At 37.7% G+C, this 20917-nt stretch overlaps 1 protein-coding gene across 1 annotated transcript in view; it reads left to right on the forward strand.

Annotated features, from left to right (window-relative positions):
* LOC146556987 (ephrin type-A receptor 6-like) overlaps positions 1-20917 on the forward strand; it is a 180792-nt gene that overhangs the window by 67075 nt on the left and 92800 nt on the right. The gene's annotated exons all lie outside the window — the stretch shown is intronic.

The raw sequence follows: 20917 nt of genomic DNA on the forward strand, positions 1-20917 counted from the left end.
TTCTGTGCATATATTCTTTTCGCAGTGCCAATTTGTTGTTTACTCCTCAGGTTTACTATTTATTATAGCACCATGCACACAGGACAAGCTTTGCAAAGTTAAATGTTAGCTGTCAATCAGGATAATGTCACATACCTGCAGTTCAAGCTCAACGTTATTCAGTTATTCATCAGAAACTGGATTAATCTGTGTATTTTACTGACAAACCCCATTCCTCCTGCCACAAATGACTTCAATTACTCACTTACGCTGCAAGTCAGTCCATTCAGAACACGCACTGTATTAGTTTAAGTCAGAGGTTCCCAAAGTGTGCGGCAGAGCCATTGCAGGGGGGGGGGGCGTATGAAAAGAGAAAGAAAAAAAAAAGAACGCTTGGACACTGCTAGCATAATGGACAGGTTTTTTGACGGGGCTCCCATACAAACGCAAAGCAGGAGATGAAGCATCACCAAATATGTTTCCAAACCAACTTCATTCCAAGCCAAAGACTAGAAAATATGGTGAAGCATATCTGCCCTTTGGCTTCACCTGCACAAGTGCCAAGGTAGGTCTCTCCTGCAGAATTAGTTTCCCCTGCGTCGGGAGCATGCGCTGGGCTCTCCAAATCATGGGCAAACAGTATCCCACATTCTTGATTTTTAGTTCACAAACACTTGTAATGACTAACTACTCCTGACATTTTGGAGATGTTAGTTCTTTATACAGTAAAGTTACAGCGGGATACAAATAATATCAGGCTGATCCTATCACAATTTGTTCCCCCTGTCCAAACCACGGACAAACAGTATCCCACAGCTGTTTATGTTTTTAACCCATTTTGCACAGAGAAGCATTTTTTGAAAAATGTATTGATAGCAATGTTGAATATTATTACAAAGGAAAAAAAACAACTACCTGTAAAATTATTACACCGTGACGCCTCTGCCTTTGTAAATGGAGGGACAGTAACTGCGTGTGTATGTAAGCGTGTAAAACCTGAAGATAGTAAGATTAACAGTATTTTGTCTCTATCTGCAATTCTGCAATTCATCTCATGTAAACAATAATGTGGCGCACAGCATGACGTGAAAAAAGGCACATACCTTTGACGTTGCGTGACGAACTCCACATGTAAACCCAGTTTTTAAAAATTCGAAACGCATAGAAACTGCGGCATTTTCAAAAATACCCGTGTAGGTGTGGACGTAGCGCAAAAGAGTTAGTAGTTTATTATATTACTACCTGTAATTTATTTCAGTTTACTTGTATTTGCTTAATTGTTTACTAGATGTTTGAGGTGTGAAATAAACCGCAATGGAGTTTGAAAACAAATTATGGGTGCTTGTGGTTGGAGGATGTGTTTGTGCGGGGTGTGTAAAACTAAGGGGGCGCCCAGCAAAAAAAGTTTGGGAACCACTGGTTTAAGTGAACTTAGTGGAGAAAGGTTTGTGGTTATTATTTAAGGCATGTTTGTGCATGTACAGATATACATGCACAAACTTAATACAGAATTCATTTAATACGGTGTACGGTATGTCAAGTACAAATGTACACACACACACACACAAACCTCTTTTGTTTCATATGCAAGCAGAGGTTCAGCCACTGCTTCATTTTCCAGTTGGCAGGGAGTTGATGTGTTCAGATATGATTTATTGATCATGTTGAGCACATTAGTTTACCCACTGTGTTCAGTTAAAAAGCAATAACACATTTTACACCCTCTGTTCCATGCGAATGCAATAACACTAAACTAATTACGCAAACTGGGGACAACAGTGTGATTTGTAAAAGCCCGCGCTGTGCGCTGACTCTTCAGCAAGATGCTGAGAGTATTGGAAGTAATACAGTAAGATGTGATTAATTCATACACACCTTATCTCTTTCCATTCGTTTTATATGGAAAAAGAGCCGCAGAGACAGTGACTGTGTCTACAGGCCAGGGCAACCTGTATAATAGCAAGAAGCGTGCCAATTTTGATTTTCTTGGCTAATTCTGATTTTTTTTCCAATTTTGGTTTTCTTTCTAAGAACTATAACTGATAGCATTTTTTTTTTAAAAAACAGCTTTTCAATGCAAAAACTTTCACAATAAAATAAATTATTGAACATCTGCCAAATTTCCTGCAGTAAGTTACAGAAACAAAGTAGATGCAACAGATCCATCTAATAAAACAAATGTCAGGCACACTCACGTCATTATCTGGTATGTTTATAATTTCACCAGATGACATGACATCAAGTATCTCGGGGTCTTGTTCGCGAGTGATGGGAGAAGGGAGCCGGAGATCGACAGACGGATTGGGGCTGCAGCTGCAGTAATGCAGACGCTGCACCGGTCCGTCGTGGTGAAGAGGGAGCTGAGTGTAAAAGCGAAGCTCTCAATTTACCGGTCGATCTACATCCCTACCCTCACCTATGGCCACGAGCTGTGGGTAGTGACCGAAAGAACGAGATTGCGGATACAAGCGGCAGAAATGAGCTTCCTCCGAAGGGTGGCTGGCCTCTCCCTTAGAGATAGGGTGAGAAGTTCGGCCATCCGGGAGGGGCTCAGAGTAGAGCAGCTGCTGCTCCACATCGAAAGGAGCCAGCTGAGGTGGTTCGGGCATCTGACAAGGATGCCTCCTGGGCGCCTCCTGGGTGAGGTGTTCCAGGCATGTCCCACCGGGAGGAGGCCCCGGGGCAGACCCAGGACACGCTGGAGAGATTATATCTCTCGGCTGGCCTGTGAATGCCTTGGTATTCCCCCGGATAAGCTGGAGGAGGTGGCTGGGGAGAGGGAGGTCTGGGCCTCTTTACTTAGGCTGCTGCCCCCGCGACCCGGCCTCGGATAAAGCGGATGAAGATGGATGGATGGATGGACATGACATCAACTCTTTTCTCTTTTTCACTCCTCTCATGATTCCTTTGCTTTGATCTAAGGGGGTTGGATCCATTCTTTGCTCTGAACTCTAGATAGCTTTACCTTTAGCTCTTTTGCTTTTGTTAGCTTCATTAAACTGTCCACATTCAGCTGATTGAGGACGGTTTACCTGTCTAATAAGTTTGTTGATATGAATATTTTCATAATGCTCCCTCTGCGGTTTTTACCTACAGTGAGGAGCCTCCATGCTGACAACATGTAAGCATGTGGCTGGGAGTGTGCACATGACAATTTGCCTGTGTCATTTTACTCCTGTTGTGCATGTAATACCAGCTGACTGACAGGTCACTGGTCCGAGCTAAGAACACTGGAAATTGGGTGGTTCTGGTCCCTGGGTGGCCTGGCCCTGATAATTTTTTACAATTATATTTAAAAATGTTATTCAATTATAACATTTTAAAGGCGACTGTCAACGATGAGAAAAAAGTAAGAATGAATAAGACACATTTGAGGCTATTTCAAATCAACTGTCTGTTAGCCAATTTCTATATATACAACTGTATAGGCATTCTACATTCACTTGTCTTTGGAGAGTTAGACATCATAAGTGATAGGCAGATCTGCATAGTAAGTGGAAATCTGTGATGTGTCAGTGTATTGTTCAGTATTGCAGTATGCTAGACAGCACAATGTTAACTGTAAACAGTTAGCAGGGTTGGATTTTCCTGCTACAGACTGGCAACCTGTCCGGGGTATACCCTGCCTCTTGGACCCCCCTGGCGACCTTGATAAGGATAAGTGGAAGAGAATGTATGGGTTAATTCCTGAAAATAGTCATAATTATTACCTGGAAAAGTCCAGGTATCTTTTGCTTTTTCATGACCCTAGTTTGAGTCCACTGAATAAATAAACAATATCAATGGTCTATAATTAAAAAAGGGATCAAATTTTTTCATGTTTTGTGTAAATACACAGGATGTGAAAATAAAATCTTTCTTTTTCTTTTTTCGTTGCAGTAAGTATTTTGTAAAATGTTTATAGAACGTTTTGTATTGTTAATAACAAATAATAAATATGTATGTTTTTACCCAGTTCATTACACATTCTGTGGCCTTTCTACAATTTAATATGTCAGCACTTCTTATTGCACCACTTTGAAGTGCTGGTATATTTATTAGGTGAGCTGTTACTTTCCTGCATCTAAGTTAAGTGAAACTTTGTTTTGTTACTAATAATCTGACCCGACTCTTACCTGTATGTGTTAGTCTGAGTATAATATTTTTAAACACACACACTCACACAGACACTCAAGTCTATGCACTTTTGAAGCAGCTGCATTTTTCCCACTGCTATGCCTCATATTGGGACAGTCGGTATTAATTTTTCCTCATCATATGCTGTTATTGGTCTTTAATAAAAAAAAAAAACATATTAACTCAAATGAAAAGAATAGCACAGGATTTGAGGAAATGTAGCATCCATCAGCGTTTTTTCCGTCTACACCATCAGTGGTAATTGATATTTGAGGCCTGGTTTTCTGCCCCAGCCTTCTTTTCTAGAAATGAGCTTTTGGAGCGGAGAGAAAACAGCTGAGGCGGTGGAAATGGAATTGGGTATGTGTCGCTGCATGAGAGAGTGGGATTATCCCAGCATAATGTCAGCCTTATTAAACACTATTACACTCTATAGATCAGGAATATGGAACCTGAGGAATCTGAAAAGGATATACTCCCAGTTCATTTGTGTGTTGAAGTGTGTGTGTGTAGGAGTGTTTGCAGTTGGGATTGTATGTCCATAAATGAGAGTTTTTAATTAAACTGAAGTATTATCCAGTGACTGTGGGTGACCTCTGATACCATGTTACATGGTTTATTATTATCAGCATTAATGCCATTATTATCATTACCGACAAGACAGGATAGGCACAGGGTTTGATCTGTAATTTGCAACTTACAGAAAACCGAGTACAACTACATTTTTTTGTGATCTCCTTCCAGCACAGCGAATACATGGTGAGTCTATCATGGTAACAAGCAAAACACAGAGAGACTATTCAATGTACCATAAGGCTGACCATCCTGGGCTGCATATCAGTTTTGCTTTGATTTTCAAATTTATGTATGGCAGGGATTTTACTAGCACAAACAAGCTTTGGTGTAAAAGTTGCTTTAGTTATGATGAGTTGTTGCCTGCCAGCACTACATGCCATCACACTGCGCCAGATCAAAGTAGTTAAAGGCATGCTTCTGCTGCTTTTTTTGAGACTTTGCATGACAGACCAGCTGCTATTCCACTTGTATTGGATAGAGAGACAGTACTGGATGTTTATCAAAACACGACACATCCAAACAAGGAAGCTTGGGTTTTATTAAAGTTACAGTAAAACTGGTTTAGAGTTGCAGTCCTTCAAGAGCTATATATTTACATGAGATTGATTAGGAAAGCACGCACAGTTTAAGAAAAAACATAAACAGAACAAAAACATTAAATAACAACTTAAATTCACATATTTTATATTATCTTTCTCTCCCATGTTGGCATTGCATTAGATAAACACAAAATGTAGGTCTGACCACAAAGCCTTTTGCTGTAGTTTGCATTAACATATAGACATGGCACACAGTGATAAGAAGCACTAGAACAAATAAATAACACAGCCGTGAAACAGTGCAGACGACTGATGGGTTATCATTACACAATGGCACAAGTACTGTGCTGCCCACAGGTAACTTCTTTTTTTTTTACCACTTGCAGTATTTAGAGGAATATTTATAGTGAATTATTCTCTAATACCATTTAGATGTTGGACTTAGTATTGTTGCAGTAATTAAGACACAACTCATAACAATGTTAGGTCAGAGGATGTCCATCACGAGGGATGACTTTTAAAAGGGACGTCCACGTGGAACACTAAAAAAAGTACATTATCTGTTTTTTAACAGCTTTTTTATGGGGATTTCTGTAAATGTGAATGATTTAATTTAATTTTTAATTTAAGGTTTAAAAATATTGGAAACATCAATAAAAAATCATTTTCATTTTACATTGACACAAACTGTATACATTTATTACAATGTAGTGATATTCTTAAAAGGCAGATAACACGACAGAATTAACAACTATTAAGAAAAATTGAACATTTTGAGGTATCTTTTAAATATTCCCATAATGTTATAATAGCTGGGGTGAAATATACAAAAACCTAGTTTAATCTAATGCGATCTAATCTTTAATGTAACCCTGCTCACCCTGCTCAGACTAATAGCTGTGCATGATCCCGGAAAGCTCAGCAGAAAGACACCAGGTAGTACATCGTGTTACATACTCTAACCAGAGTATGTAACACAGCCATCAGCACTCTCAGTCTCAGAAGTCTCACCAGGGTATGGTGTTAATCATTTGAAAATTAAACTCAGCACAAGGGAGTTAGAGTTCAACAGCCATTTCATGTTTCATTGTATGAAAGTTAACTGAGCCTTAAAACATGTTCGGCTGTCAACATGAAACATTTCTAAACCAAACATAAATTGACAAAGACAAGCACACTCTGAAGCATGTAAGGTTATAAATCATATAATATTACTGGGGATAGTACACTATAACTTGTGTTCCCCATCTAAAAGAACTGTTTGAGTACAAATGAAAATGGTAGAAATATTCAGAAAATGGGTTTAAATTGATATTGATTTTTAGGCAGGTCTTTACTTCCAGGGCAAACATATGAATCCACCGACGCTGTTAAGAATAGGACAATTTGAAGGAACTCTGGTCTCCCTTATATAACTCTACTTCAAAGAAACAGGACTTTCTGGATAAATCGTGGATCAATTTTGCTAAAGGTCTTCACAAGACAGGATACATTTGCTTTTTTTAATCTGTCAGAAAACAAACCCTCACTACAAGCATGTGCCCAAAGCTGTTCAATCGCATATTTATTTCTGACTGTTTTGCATGCAGGCCCCCTATTTTCTGAGCTTGCATTCCCTCATTTACTGCAGATGGGAGGCAGTTAGAGGAAAAGTGGAATGATCCCCAAATCTGCCATGTAGCATAAAAGTCGAGACCAAGGCTGAAAGCCCTAAACATCTTTTGAGCTAAGCACACATTCACATTTTAACTTTGATATTTTTTAATATTAAAAAAATCTATTTATACCTGTTCATATCTTTGTCTTTCATAGAACACGCAATGTACTGCATGCTGTTTATCTTGAGTGCAAGGAAGGTGATACTGTGCAGCAGGGGGAGTAACACACACACACACACACACACACACACACACACACACACACACACACACACACACACACACACACACACACACTTCCTTAAAATGTTACTTAGTGAAACTGGTTCTTACTACCAGCTAAACTATCCAATCTGTGACAAAGTTAAACAATTTTGGTGACATAAGTGAGTTTTAAAGTGTGTGTTTGTAAATTTCAGCCAGTATGTGGGGAGAGTGTGCTGTCCTCAGATCATTAACAAAAGAAGCTGGTGCCCCAATTGTGCTCATTCTTCCCTAATTACTGGCAAATGCTTCCCGCTAGTCCCATGAAGGCACACTCTGTCATCCCAGATGACTGCACTTGGAGTGCTTTTTGTCCTTTGCCAAGCGAGTCCTCTGAAGTTAAAAACTCCTACTGGACTAGAAAGGCTTAGAGTGTACTGAAGCATTTCAACCATGAAGCAAAGCAAGACCATAGTTTGTTTTGTTGGTTTACTTCATTACATTTACTTTCTGAAGAAAGCAGTTCATTATACCAAAACATTAGATTACTTTTACGTTACTCTGCAACATTGCTTGAAATGTGTTGTCATATAATTACGAGTTAACAATACAAACCTCAGGCTTCAGATGCTTCTGCAGAGTTAGTCTTATGTTAGCAGGAAAATTCAGCTGTTTCAAAACTGGACACAGTTGCACTTTATCAACTTGGCCATGTCCATCCATGCAATAAAATAATAGGTTTGTATCCTAACGCCAAAAAAAACTGTAGACTGTTCCAACATTTCCCTCCTCTCAAAAACTAAAATTAGCTGATTTTAGCACAAATGCTAAAATATGTCTATCTGCCGATGACCTACAAGAGCATAATTAGGATCTTAAAGTGAATATCATAGTGATTAGTAAATGTGCTACATTACTGAGCTAACGTAATTTGGTTACACTAATATGTTACTTTGTAGCACCAACACTACTTGCAAAAGCTACCGTACATTTTGGTTAAAGTAGTGTTTGCTACTGCTTCCCCATCATTACAAACCTGTTAAGTACAGTAGTGGTTGGTCTTTTTTATGATCTCTCACACTTAAATAGTTCCTTCTAAAGAAAGACAATTCTAATAGTTATCATGTGTTATATTTAATACACATAGCATAAAAGACATGATTACCTTGTACTTGAATCCAATCCAACTGCTTCAGTCGTTTTAACCGTTGAAAGCAGAGCTTCCAACAAACGAGAATGTTGTAGAATTGTATTCAACAGTTGACTACAAAGCAAATATGTATCCTTATTTTACCACATAAATTTGTTGAATTAAGCACACATGTATTTGTATTCAAATCAGTTTCTTTTAGTTCAATTTTCAGCTTGTAAATGCACGTACAATACAACTGAAGAAATGAAATCCCCAATTTGCAGTTCACCTTGCTTGTTAAGTCACACTTCTTGTAGAGACTGAATATAAACTTCTTTGAGGTTCTTAAAGTAAAACATGCTATATGTTCATTCCAGCCTGGTGCATTAGCTAGTAATATTTATTATTTGAACCATCTTTACAATGAGCTGAAGTACAAAAGCGAGAGCAAGAAAGAAAGAGAGAGAGACTAACGCTGAATAAACTGTGCCTTTTTTTCCTTTTTTTAAATGCCGTTAGACACAACATTAAGACAGCTGTTAAAATGAAATGTCTGCATGTTAAAACACAGTTTAGTTAGTAACCAGGGCTTTTTAAGGGGGAAGTTTAGATCAAAACCTTTAACTGCACCTCAGATTTCAGCGGCTCTCATCAGTTAAATGACATATGTTGTTTTTTGGATTAACACATGCTAGACTACTTCTTCCCCACTGCCATCAGACTCTTGAACAGCTGACCTATTTTTGAACAGTAATAATAATTGTTTTGCACATCAGGTCATCCTGCATATTAAGCCAGCATATTAAGCTATAGCCCTTTTGCACTCATCTCTGTTTCACACTTCAATATTTTGTCTTCTTTTCTGTCTTCATTTATTTATTTGTACTATTTGTATTTAGCTGTTCTGTTTCTATTGTATATATTAATCGGCATCTGTGGGTGGACAGCAAAGAAAGAATTTCATTGCACAGAGAAATGTCTTTTTTTTTCTTGTGACACATGACAATAAACACTGTGAATCTTGAATCTCAAAACCTTGTTGAACTGAGGCTCTTGGATTGATGCGCCACGTGACTTTCAGGGAGCAGTTCTAGTATAACGCCAAGTGCTTTATTGTCCCAGAGACTTAATGAGTTTTATTTAGTGTATTTTAAAGAGTTTCCAATAATCTGTTATCAAAAGTATTAGTTGCTGTCTTTCTGCATTCTCAATATAGTCCAATGACTGTTTTTTGTTTGCAGGTTTGTGCATATTAGCATTGTGTTTACCCTCTTTAAAGCCTGCTGCATAGCTAGAGAATAAGCGTACCACTGGGCTGTTCATTGGCCCTAACTCCTAACATAGTGTTACACGTTGCTGCTTATGCATGTCAGTCTAAAGTTGTACACTCAGCCAAAATAGTAACTTTTGAAAATATGTCTCACAGTCTCATAGACACATTACCATAATTGTTATGAACTGTAACTGCGGCTTTGCATAAAACCTGAAATAATTCTCTGAGTTCTCAAACATTAATTTACACGACTAAATCCAAGTCTTCCCACGCCAGGATGCCAAAGAAAAAAATTCCTCTACCAGAGATAATTGTTAGACAGGCAATGCTTTTTCCCCACTTCTCTTTTTGTTTCGGCAATGCGAGAGTCATTTTGGAGAATGTAAATTTTGTTCATCATTACAAATGAACCCATAGCAAGACTGTCTACGCTGCATGTGGCAACATCAGTGCAGCTGTTTTAGAATTATAAAACCTTCTGCCAACACCTGCTTTCTGTTATGTCACTAACATTTAAGTATCTGGACAAAAACTTAAAAGGATGTTTTTCTTGTTATATTTTTTTTCTTAGTTTGTTAAGAAAAAAATTCTGTCAACAGCAGCTTCTCTTTAAGTGCCACATGTCCATAAAACAGCTCAAAAGCTCCATCACAGAGAGGGAAAAAGTGCAAGTGTGCATATGTTTATATTACACAGTACATGTAAAATATCCTGTGCACACACAATGGATCCTGTGAGTGAGGTTTTTAAAGGAAAGCTAAAAGCGATAGAAGGAGAGAGGGAGAGTAACCCCAAAGGCATTTAAATTGACTGATCCATTTTAATTTCGCTCCAGCTCCATTATGTTGTTGTTGATGTTACTAAAGGACTGCCATGTCATTATCTCCCTCTTTTGTTTGTGCTGTTTTTGAGAAGACATTGCTGTTGTTTATTTTCCACAAGAAGGCCTTTATGCTAATGCGACCTCTGCTAAAGAGGATTTGCTGTCGATTTAACAGCGTGTTAAAGCCACAATCAGCATCAATCATGCGGAAGGAAGGGAGCGAGGAAGTTTGGGGCTAAGTCATGCTAATCTTCATAACACCTTATAATAAATTCATTAGACCTCCACGCGTACTCACGTGACGCTCATTCTCTCTTTTTTTATGAAATTACAGGAATTAAGAGTGAAAACAGTGGTATGAAAATGAGGGCGTTAGAGGAAGTACCTGTAAATATTTCCAAAATGCAAGACCGTTTCTTTGTTTTGTAGGCAAAAATAATCAACTTTTGTTAATCAAATATTAATGTTGTTCAGTTGACTATCAGTTAACGGAACAACTATGATCTGCTGTCTGCTGTTTTTTTCCTCTAGGTCAGCATGGTCGTACTTATTCTAATTCTTCCTGTGGATGATTTAATTGATTATGTGGCTCAAAAGTTTTATAATGCAAAACCTTCTCAATCATATGTGAATGTTAACTACAGTATTGTACATTTATAATTCTTAAGGCGCCCCTCGTTTTTTTTTATATGTTGGTAAATAGATGCACCAGTTTATTGAAACACGCAGATATAAACGGGTTTATTATATAAGGTGAAAACAATTGTACAAGTTTTAAAAAGCCTGAAAGTCATTATTTGCTATGGCCACTTTTATTTTTTACTGGCTGCCTTTTGTTCCGTTCTTTGTCAAGATGATCCCACACTGCTTCAATAATGTTGAGGTCTGGGCTTTGGAGAGGCCAGTAGATGACTGATGATGTTCCATTGTGTGTTTTTCTATCCAAGTATGCTTTTACTGCATTGGCAGTGTGTTTAGGATCATTGTCATGCTGAAAAATGAAGCTGCTGCCAATCACATACTTTCCAGATGGTATTAAGTCTGATGGTACTTTTCTGCTTTCACGATTCCATCAGTTTTGATAAAACCCCACTTCTGGCTGAAATGCAGCCCCAAAACCCTGACAGAACCTCTACAGTGTTTTATGGGTTTGCGTGTACACCGTCACTCTTGTGCTTCTCTCCTGATTGCCTCTGTAGTTATTGACGATCATTTGAAAAAAAAAGTTTTTTACAACTGATTTCCAGTCTAGTGTCTTTCAGGTCTTGTGTTGGATGTTATTCCTATTTCTTAAGGAAATGACCTTCAGACATATTACACATAGCACAAGAAATTGGTTACTTGTTAAATTCCCTGTTATGTGTAGACAAAAGACTAAGTTAAAGTTAACTTTAGAACTATTGATTAAGATCGCGTTTAAATAATACTGGATACCTGGGAGCAGAATATAAAGAAATCAGAGTTTTGCACCGTATCATAATAAGGTTATTGAATACTTTTACTGAAAAATAAGCAGGGACACAAATACAGGTTTTGGGGTTTTTTTGTTTTTTATTTGTGTCCTCTAAATATCATAATGCTGTAAGTCTGTTGGCCAGTAATAAAAGTTTACAGCTCTTCTGGGAATAATAATAACATGTCACATAAATCTGCTAACAAACTCACATTTTATTCTTGTCAAAGAGAATTTCAGGCCTGGCAAATAGGACTTTTCATTTTACAGAGAGCAAGAATATCGCAGACCCATCAAAAAAAAATCCCATTGTAAACCTTAAACATCTCATACTTGTTGAGCACTTGTTGTGCCCTCAGTGGTGTACACCCACTGGGAGGACAAAAAGCCCAGTAGAAGACTTACTGCTGTGATCATGCATTAGAGATATTCTAATACAAGTCACCGATGTGTCACTACAAGTCACAGCAGTGTCTCGGTTGTCCAATTAATGTTGTAAAAACAAGGCCCTAACAGTTCACCCCAAAGCCTCTTCCAGTCAGCATTTTGCCTCTAAGATACGATTTAGAGAGAAACCCTGCTCTCACTCAGCGTTAACGGATGTCTTTTGAAAGCTTTACTACTCTGTTAGTTCATTTGGCGCAACACTCTGTGCTGTCTGTGCTGCTATAAACATTGCTATAAAGGGATCAGTGAGGCTGACCTCTGTAAAGTTCATAAAAAGATCAGTGTCACTGATAACATCACAGATATATAAGGAATAGGAAGCCCAGAATGAGTCCATCCAGCACCGTCTGGCTGTTACTCCCTTGCCTTTTTGTGTTTGCTTCAACTCATTGTGGGGTTGATAATTAGCTTTTCTCCATCTCTAAGTGTTTCTTTATCTATCTTAGAAATGCACTTCAGCAATGCATTTTACTCAGCTGGATGTTGATAAAGGGTACATTATGACTTAATAAGAGTTTAGCAGCACGGTGGCATGGTGGTTTAAGCTTCCTCCCACAGTCCAAAAACATGCAATTAGTGGGCTTCGATTAATTGGTGATTCTAAATTGCCCACAGTTGTGAATCTGAATGACTGCCTGTTTCTCAGTGTACCTGCATCTTGCCTTTTGGTAGCTTGGATGCATTAGAAGCACTTGCAGTGAAGTGTGGGGTAAAGAGTTTTATAAAAGTGAGAACCTTGTATGAAATAAGTCTTGCTGATTCAAATCGTTGATATAGTTTCTAATATCTGCCAGTATATTTGTATCTACCTGTGTGCTGTCAGAGAAAGGGATAACTAGGTGCAATTATTCCTGCTAACTGTATTGCTTTTTTTCTGTCTTGTTGCCTTTATTACCTGATATTTAAAAAGGAAACTATCTCTATATTTTGTAATGAATTAAAGCCCATATATGTGCAAAATGTGACATTCACTCGTTATAGAGAATACATGAAAGAATACTGAATGATGCTTTTTGTGTGGGTGGGTGGGTGGAGAATGACTGACAACCGGCCTTTGCCTCATTGCAACAAAAAAAAAGAAGAAGCAGTGACAGCAGCTGGCCTAAAAACGAGAATTGGCTGAAATGGCATTTTGCAAACAGGTCATCATAATTTGAGCACTATGTTGAAATGTCACATAAATAGATAGAAATATAAACTCAGATCACGTGTACTTGACAAATGCATACTATATCCTGACACATATTTTTAGTACCTGGTCTGAGTGTTGCAGCTGCCAACCTATTGATGACAATAATAACTAATGATCATGATTATCGAAGAAAGGACTTTCAAATTTTATGTATGCAAAATACCTTTAGATTAAGAGGCTTTCTTTGTTCCTTTATTAAGGCCTTAGTCATCAGACAGTCCACACAGACGCCTAATGTCTGCCATGGAGACTTTACATTAAAACACATCAACACCCCAGTCATCAGATTTCAGAGAAGTTTAACGTATTATTACTGCGCCATGGTGTCTCCAGCTGTCTGTGTCCGAAACAGAGTATAATCAAGTGCTGTTTTCTCAGCACTTAAACGAAGGTGTGTTTGAGAGGCCTGCTAGTCCTCAACTACAAATCATGACACTCTCTGCTTCAGCTAATGAAGAGAGTGAGTAAGTCTGATGAATAAGAGAGACAGACTGAAACTGAGAAGAGGGCTTTTCATATTATAGTGTTTGAGAGTGTTGTTCTTGATTACATGTGAAACAATTAGACGTGGGTTTCAGAGTGCCACTGCTGCTGCTTTTTTAGGAGGTGTGACTTTTCGTCATCTGCAGTGTTAGTAGGCAATACATATTGTGTTAAAACTAGAAGTACTGTGAGAACACAAGCTGGAGTATGCTCACCCACAGACATGAAGTCTTGTATCATGGTACTGTATCATCTCTATATAACTCAGTATTACTGGCAGGCATTTTTGTTTTGTTTGGAAGTGAGCATGACTATCATATTGCATGACTGTAATTTTCTCCCGATGGAGTGGAATATGATTTGGTATGAAGAAGGAAAATGGGAAGCAGGCACTACTGTTCCACTAGTGTAGATATGTGTGGACAAAATGCATACTCTGTCAGCGCAGAGAATAAGCAATACGGCTTTTTTTTTTATATTATTATTATTGTTCCATAGTTTTGGCAGAAGAAACACTGAGGGGAGTAATATTTTTTTATGGGATGAAACTGAAAATAGAGCTCTCCTTCCATTTTTTTTGCCCTCATATGCAATAAGTTATGAGCTGCATCTCACTTAACGCTATCATCTCTGCAATGATCTTTCATCCTTTGCATCGCCTCCTCACCACACTGCCTTTGATTTCAAGAGCTGAACTATTCTGCAACATTTGTTGATGTGGTTCTGCAAGTAAATGCTGCAGAATTGTGCTCCTCTTGGAATTGTTCTTCTTCGCTGATCATCGGGAGAGGAACCCACCACCATCGGCTGTACACTGCAAAGACTCACTGAGTTCCTCTAAACCTGACTTTAGTGTTGCAGCACTCAAATTGTCCTAAGATCTTCAACTAAATATTACCACATGCAGACTTTAAGTATAAATATTATTTTCACCTAAAATAAAATGAAATTTGATGAATTCAGCATAACTGAGTGAACGCTACATATAGCCTGCTAAAACAATATTGCATAGCCTATTTCTATTAACAAATAGATAAAATGTACATGAAAACTTGCATAAATAGCATTTTTCTTTAGTGTGGCAGTTGGGTGTAGTTAGATGCCGGCCTTCATATGAGCTAGGCAAAGGCAGACTCTTTCCATTTAACTATAGCCCACTTTTACACGTATACAATAAATTTTAACTACAATTATTGATAATAATTAAATAAGTACAGCAAATTTTGAGATCCTTGTTATTACAAAGTCACTCCATGTCCAAAAACTTACTTGATTACTTTTTATTTGTTGCTTTTATTCATTTAAGAAACACATGAGGAACTAGATCCGCTGAGTACAGGTTTCACTACAAGGTTCGACTACAGAAATCATAATTTAATGAATGACTTTAATGATTTGGCATAAGAGTTGTTTCCTTTCCAAATAATCGAAATGTCCAAATGACTGAATGTGTAACAGCTCCAAAAGTAAGGTCTTCTTTTTTTACAGAATTCAGATCTTACTGCTCATTGAACAACTACTGCATTGTTTCCTTTTTTAAATGAAATGAAGACAAGTGACTATGCAGGCAGTGTTCCATTTGTCCAGACAGCTATAGGGTTCATATTGATGTTTAATTAAAGGAGAACGGTTGTGGACACAAGTATTAAACAAGTAGCAGTGTACAAATCTATACTCTGAATTTCAAGGTCTGATGAAATACATGGTTTTATTTACTTTTCATTTATTTGTTTGTAATTCACTGCCATTTTTTTCTAAAAATCATTTCTTTTCTGAAACTCTTTCTACAACATCTTAAGCTATCAAATGTGCTATAAGGACAAGAAACGTTTGTGCCTATAGCAGGTGAATTATGTGAAAGGTATGTTTAGGATCACACAATAAAAACACTTGGGTAAGAGTAAATGGTCCAAAGCTTGGCCTTGGGACGGCCCTATATGTTTTACGTGCCCATGCTCACTGATGTAATTCAGGAGTACTGTACAGGGCTGTTCTCATGTTAAATAAGCCATCTATCAGAACGTGTCTTGTTCAGGAGTATTTTAGGTATCTCAATAAACAATAAATACATTTCCAACTACTTTAAAAAATACAAACTACTTAGAAAATGTGTTTTCTAACTAATGAAAGAAGCATGCTGAGCAGACATCCCAGCAATAAAGAGAGACAGCCAGGCAGATGCAGACAGACAGGCCTCCTCTTCAAATATGATCTGCCTGCCAGTTGCTCTGGTGTTGCTGAGGTCCAGTGAACTTACCGAACAATCTACTGCCTCTGTGTCTCAGGGCCCAGATTTGGAGCTCTGAGCCTTGGGCATGAAGATGTTGTGGATGGCTTCCAGATCTCATTAACCTTGGGCTGAAGGTCTAGAATTAGTTTGGAGACCCAAAGGGCAGTCGGTCAGCAGCATCCTATTCTCTATGAAGTGTACTGTTTGGTCAAATGGAAGAAAATCTTAACACGTTTGTTTTTTTTCTTCTGAAGTATTTTGGGTGAAGATTTCCTGCTTAAGCATCAGCTTAATAAGACATTAAAAGTAAAACATAATTCATAGATATAAGGCATGACACGTATAATTACATATTTTACAAGATTGGGAAATCCACTCCACTGGGTCTGAAAGATGGACATGTACTGAGATGGGTAGGACATGGACTTACATTTTTATGACAGAAAACAAAGTCAGCTCAACAAGCATGTGTGTTAAGGTAGGAAAATAGTAAACTTGTGTAATGTCTGCTAAGTTTCTCGTTTGCTAGATCTGAATGTGCTTTCTCTGAGATTTCAAATATATAGTTTATGTATTTAACATGGGCTTATATCACAGTATTTGCAATACACAACATTCAGATCCATACATACACAAGTATTGGACACTGTTTTAGCAAATATCAATAACTTATATGAAACCCCTATTTTACCGCAATGTAATGAGCAGATGTAAATTTTCATTATGTTCTCTCCTGAGACACTTTAGACAGGAGGTCGGGTTATTACGATTATAGGAGACGCATTGATAGTCTAAACGTAACTTTATTCTTTAGAAATGAGTTTTGAAAATCTATGTTAATTTATTTTGTACTGATTTTTAACTGTACTTTTAATATTTGAAATGATAGCGACAACAATATTGCTATAAATCACCTGTATCATTATCAAAACATATAATTGCATTCTTACTGTGTAATATGCGCCTGTTATTCACAGATGTGCACGTGCATTTGTTAGTACAGTTAGTTGTGCTTCCCAGAAAGTAATACCCAGACTTTTATTCTTTTTTTCAGTGTGAAATAGTGGAATTTATACAACCTATGAAACATTTGTAAAAGGGATTCATTGTAGTAACGCACACAGAAACATTACACTCATGCACACTCAGTCTTGCTCGGCTGTCTACTTCCCCTGCTGCTATTTTGTCTTAGTTCTCCTACCTAGTTACCAGAAATTCAGCAGTCTAAAGTACTGACTCTGTCAAAAGCCTTTTTTTTTTTTTTTTTAAATCTGTGTGTTGCATGTCATGAGGGCAGTATGAGAGGTTTACTGTTTACTGCACTGGTGCTATCACATATACACTTTCATGCTTTTATATAAAGTGGAAATGGGCGTCCTTGACGGATGGATCAGCAGTGGCACTGGACATAATGCAGCTTTTCTTTCTCCGGCCAAAATGTTCACATGTTTTTCACATTTGACCAGCTGTCCAGTTGACTTCGACATGCTGCTCCTGCCACTTCAGCTGTTGCATGTGTTTATGTGTGTTCATCCCAACACATGAATGCTTACGTCCTGGCCACCGGGCATGTCCATCCTCGAGCGACACATGGTCAACCCCTGTACAGTGCCACTGTGGCCTTGGCAAAGAGCCTGGCTGCTCATACTGCAGCAGGAAACTGCGGGGTTCGAAAAGGAACATCCCCTCAGTTCAGCGAAGGTCATAGAGAGGCGTCATTAGGTTGACAGAGTCTAAAGCGGGGTCTTGCAGGGTGGGGGAGTTGACTGACGGTTTTTGACTCAAGGACATGTCAGTATCAGAGGTTAATGATAAAGGCAGCCTTGGTATGCCATAGGGGATGCCACTTATCATATTCATACAGATAGCTTCTGTGTGTTTATTTGCTGCATATGTGTGTGTGTGTGTGTGCGTGTGTGTGTGTGTGTGTGTGTGTGTGTGTGTGTGTGAGTCAACATTAAATAGAGTTTTGAAGACGAATAACAGTTTGAATAGCTCGACTAAAACAGCTTCAAACTAAATGTAAACCTTTTGTTCTTATTCTCTAAGAGGAATGATGATGAATAAAAAAAGAAAATGTTTCAAATGTAAGGAAGGATAAATTCGATTTAAAAAAATACTCCTTCATTGAACAAAAATGAGACTACGCTAAAAACATTACTATTAGCCCTGGCAGTGTGCGCTGTGTTCCCTGTGTGCGTGTTAACCTCTTTGTCCCTGTCCTAATTGTCCCCATTTGATCGGCACAGTTGTGGTTTCAGGCATTTCCTTGCCCTCCCTACAGCTCCATTTATCACAAGCAGCAATGGAGAGACACAGAGGCTCTCAGTGCTTCAAGGTGAATCCTTTCAAATGGCTCACGTTATGTTACCTTGTTAAATCAATGTGAAAACTAGCAGCAATGGAAGTCTCTCCAGACAAGAGTTTGTGTGTTTCTTTGACATGGAAGTGCTTTGAAGATTGGAAATACTACTATTAAAAGAAAGCTTTAGTGAATCCCTTAGGGCTAAGACTCTCATAAGCCTTTCTATTTCAGCTAGTTGCCTGTGATTTTAAATATTAAAGAAGGGAAGTAACTGTATTGTTTAATTTTTACTACTACATTTATTTAGACTTAAGGTCTTTGCTATCAATCTAACCTGTGCTGGTGGTTTCAAATCCTTCAATTTATTTTAGAAAATGTTTTTTGAAAATGAAAGATTCCGTTTTCTCGCTCCTGTAGCATGAAAATGAGAATTTTCTTGAGCTTCTGGAATAAGTCCAGCAGTTGGTGCTGGATTATAACTAGAGCAGACTCGTTTTACAACAACAACTGTATAGTTGGTATAGCAAATCGCTGGTTTAAGCCATGTCTGCACAGCACATGTCTGATCTAACAGATATGTTCCTTTTTTTATTAATCCATACATACATACCAAACTACTCCGCCCCTAAATGCAAGCCGTATTTTATTTATATCCTTCAAGTCTTTCCCTGAATTTTACAAGCATATCTACAAAATTTCAGCAAGTAGCTTAATTAACTCTAAGTGCTTCCAGAATAGCTTAATATAATGCAAAACAATGTAATTTTATTTTGAAAAGACCTCTGTTCGTTTCACTCCGTTGAGTTTTCCTGACAGACTTTGGTTCATTTCCCACCCCTGTGATTACGTACTCCGCTCCGATTATTCTGACCTGAGTTCAATCAACCAAACAATCATCACTGTGAGTATGTACACCCCCCCTGCTTCTCTTTGTTCCTTAACAGATTGGCTTTTTACTCACAGCAGTTAAGCTTTCAAGTCATTCCTGTACCTCTTGTTTGGATGTTTTTTCATTAGTTTCCTCATGTGTCACTTCTTGCCTGTTTTTTGTATTTTTTACCTCCCTCATACCTGGAATGTTTGGCACACTCACTGACCTCCTGTGAATGACTCCTTGGCTCACAATAAAGCTTAGCTTTGGGAGGAAAGTTTGTTTGTTTTTTTTGTTTTTTTACATATCTCTAGTGTGCAGTTCTGTGTTGCATTTTAAAAAGTTTTTACTTGTTGGTGTAAATAAATGGCTTATAAAATATTAACACACATTTCATCTGCTCAGTTGCTGTTTATGATATTCTAAATATTTCTTTTTCACTGCATCAGACATTTTGAACTGTCATGGTAGGAAAAAACACTAATTTCACTGCCGACTTAGTTATGGCTCTTTTCTATTGAAAGTTCTGAGTAAGCCCTGACAATGTCAAAGTGAGTCAGCATTAACAATAAGTCAAAAGGAAACAGCTAAATGGAATTCAGGTATTCAGTAATCACACTATTTAAACCCTGTAACAGTGGCATGTCAAAATTCCTTCTGTCAAAAAGACCTATTGGACATGATTTCTTATAATCGTCATAATTTTTTGAAAATTGTTCAAGGCAACGTTAAATGGAGTAAAAGATTTATCAGTAGATATGCTGCTTTGTAGTTTGTACTGCTTAGTCTGCTGTGATATAAGGAACAGTATTTATTTGGAAATGGAAAAAAAATCCTTATGTCTTTCAGAAAAGCCTTAGAAAGTCAGATGAGTTAGAATAAAGACCAACAAAGCCCATATAGGGAGAAGGCTGTGATGGATGTGACTCAGGCGCTGGACTTTGACCTAGTGGACTGAGCTTCTTGAGCCACGTGAAACCAGAAGACAGAGCTGACCTGTCAATAGATGTAGTTTGTTCATTTTCACTTGTGTGTGTGTACATTTATTCATGTTTTAACAGATGCACTTACGTTTAAGAAGAGATTGTGGTTTGAAATAAAATAGGACAATTTTGCAAGACCCTAATTCACCAAAGACACCAGATGTTAAAACTGCAGAGATAAACTGCTCCCTTGTGTTCTGTCTTCACAAATTAAGCCAGTGCTTAACAAAACATATTAACAGTTGTTGTATTCTGTTGTTTCCATGTGTTTTTGGCGGCTAAATATTCAGAAAAGTTTTTGCGCAGCTATCACACATTTATTGGTTTTAGTACAACTGTGGTTCCTTTCTAACTTGAAGACATTTCTGTGTTTTGATTGAAGCCATTGGAAATTCAAAACTAGTTGTGTGACAGGTGATACAACTGACTATTTTCTTTTTTTCTTTTCTTTTTTTTTTTCTATTTTCTTTCTTTCTTTTGTTTCATCACCTTTCCCTAAGCTTGAACTATTTATTGGGAATTAAATGCGGGCAATAAAACTAACGTTGGTATTATGTTTTGATAATCAATACCCTCGGTTTTAATCCATTTTTGTTATTCCGAAAAGGAAACAAAAACGTGGGAATTTTTGTGTTACAAGTGTTGTCAGAGTT

Source organism: Mchenga conophoros, linkage group LG16 (genome assembly GCF_057382185.1).
Source record: "Mchenga conophoros isolate Kocher_MC1m ecotype Shallow Benthic linkage group LG16, M_conophoros_male_GT1.1, whole genome shotgun sequence".
In the NCBI taxonomy this organism is placed as follows: Eukaryota; Metazoa; Chordata; class Actinopteri; order Cichliformes; family Cichlidae; genus Mchenga; species Mchenga conophoros.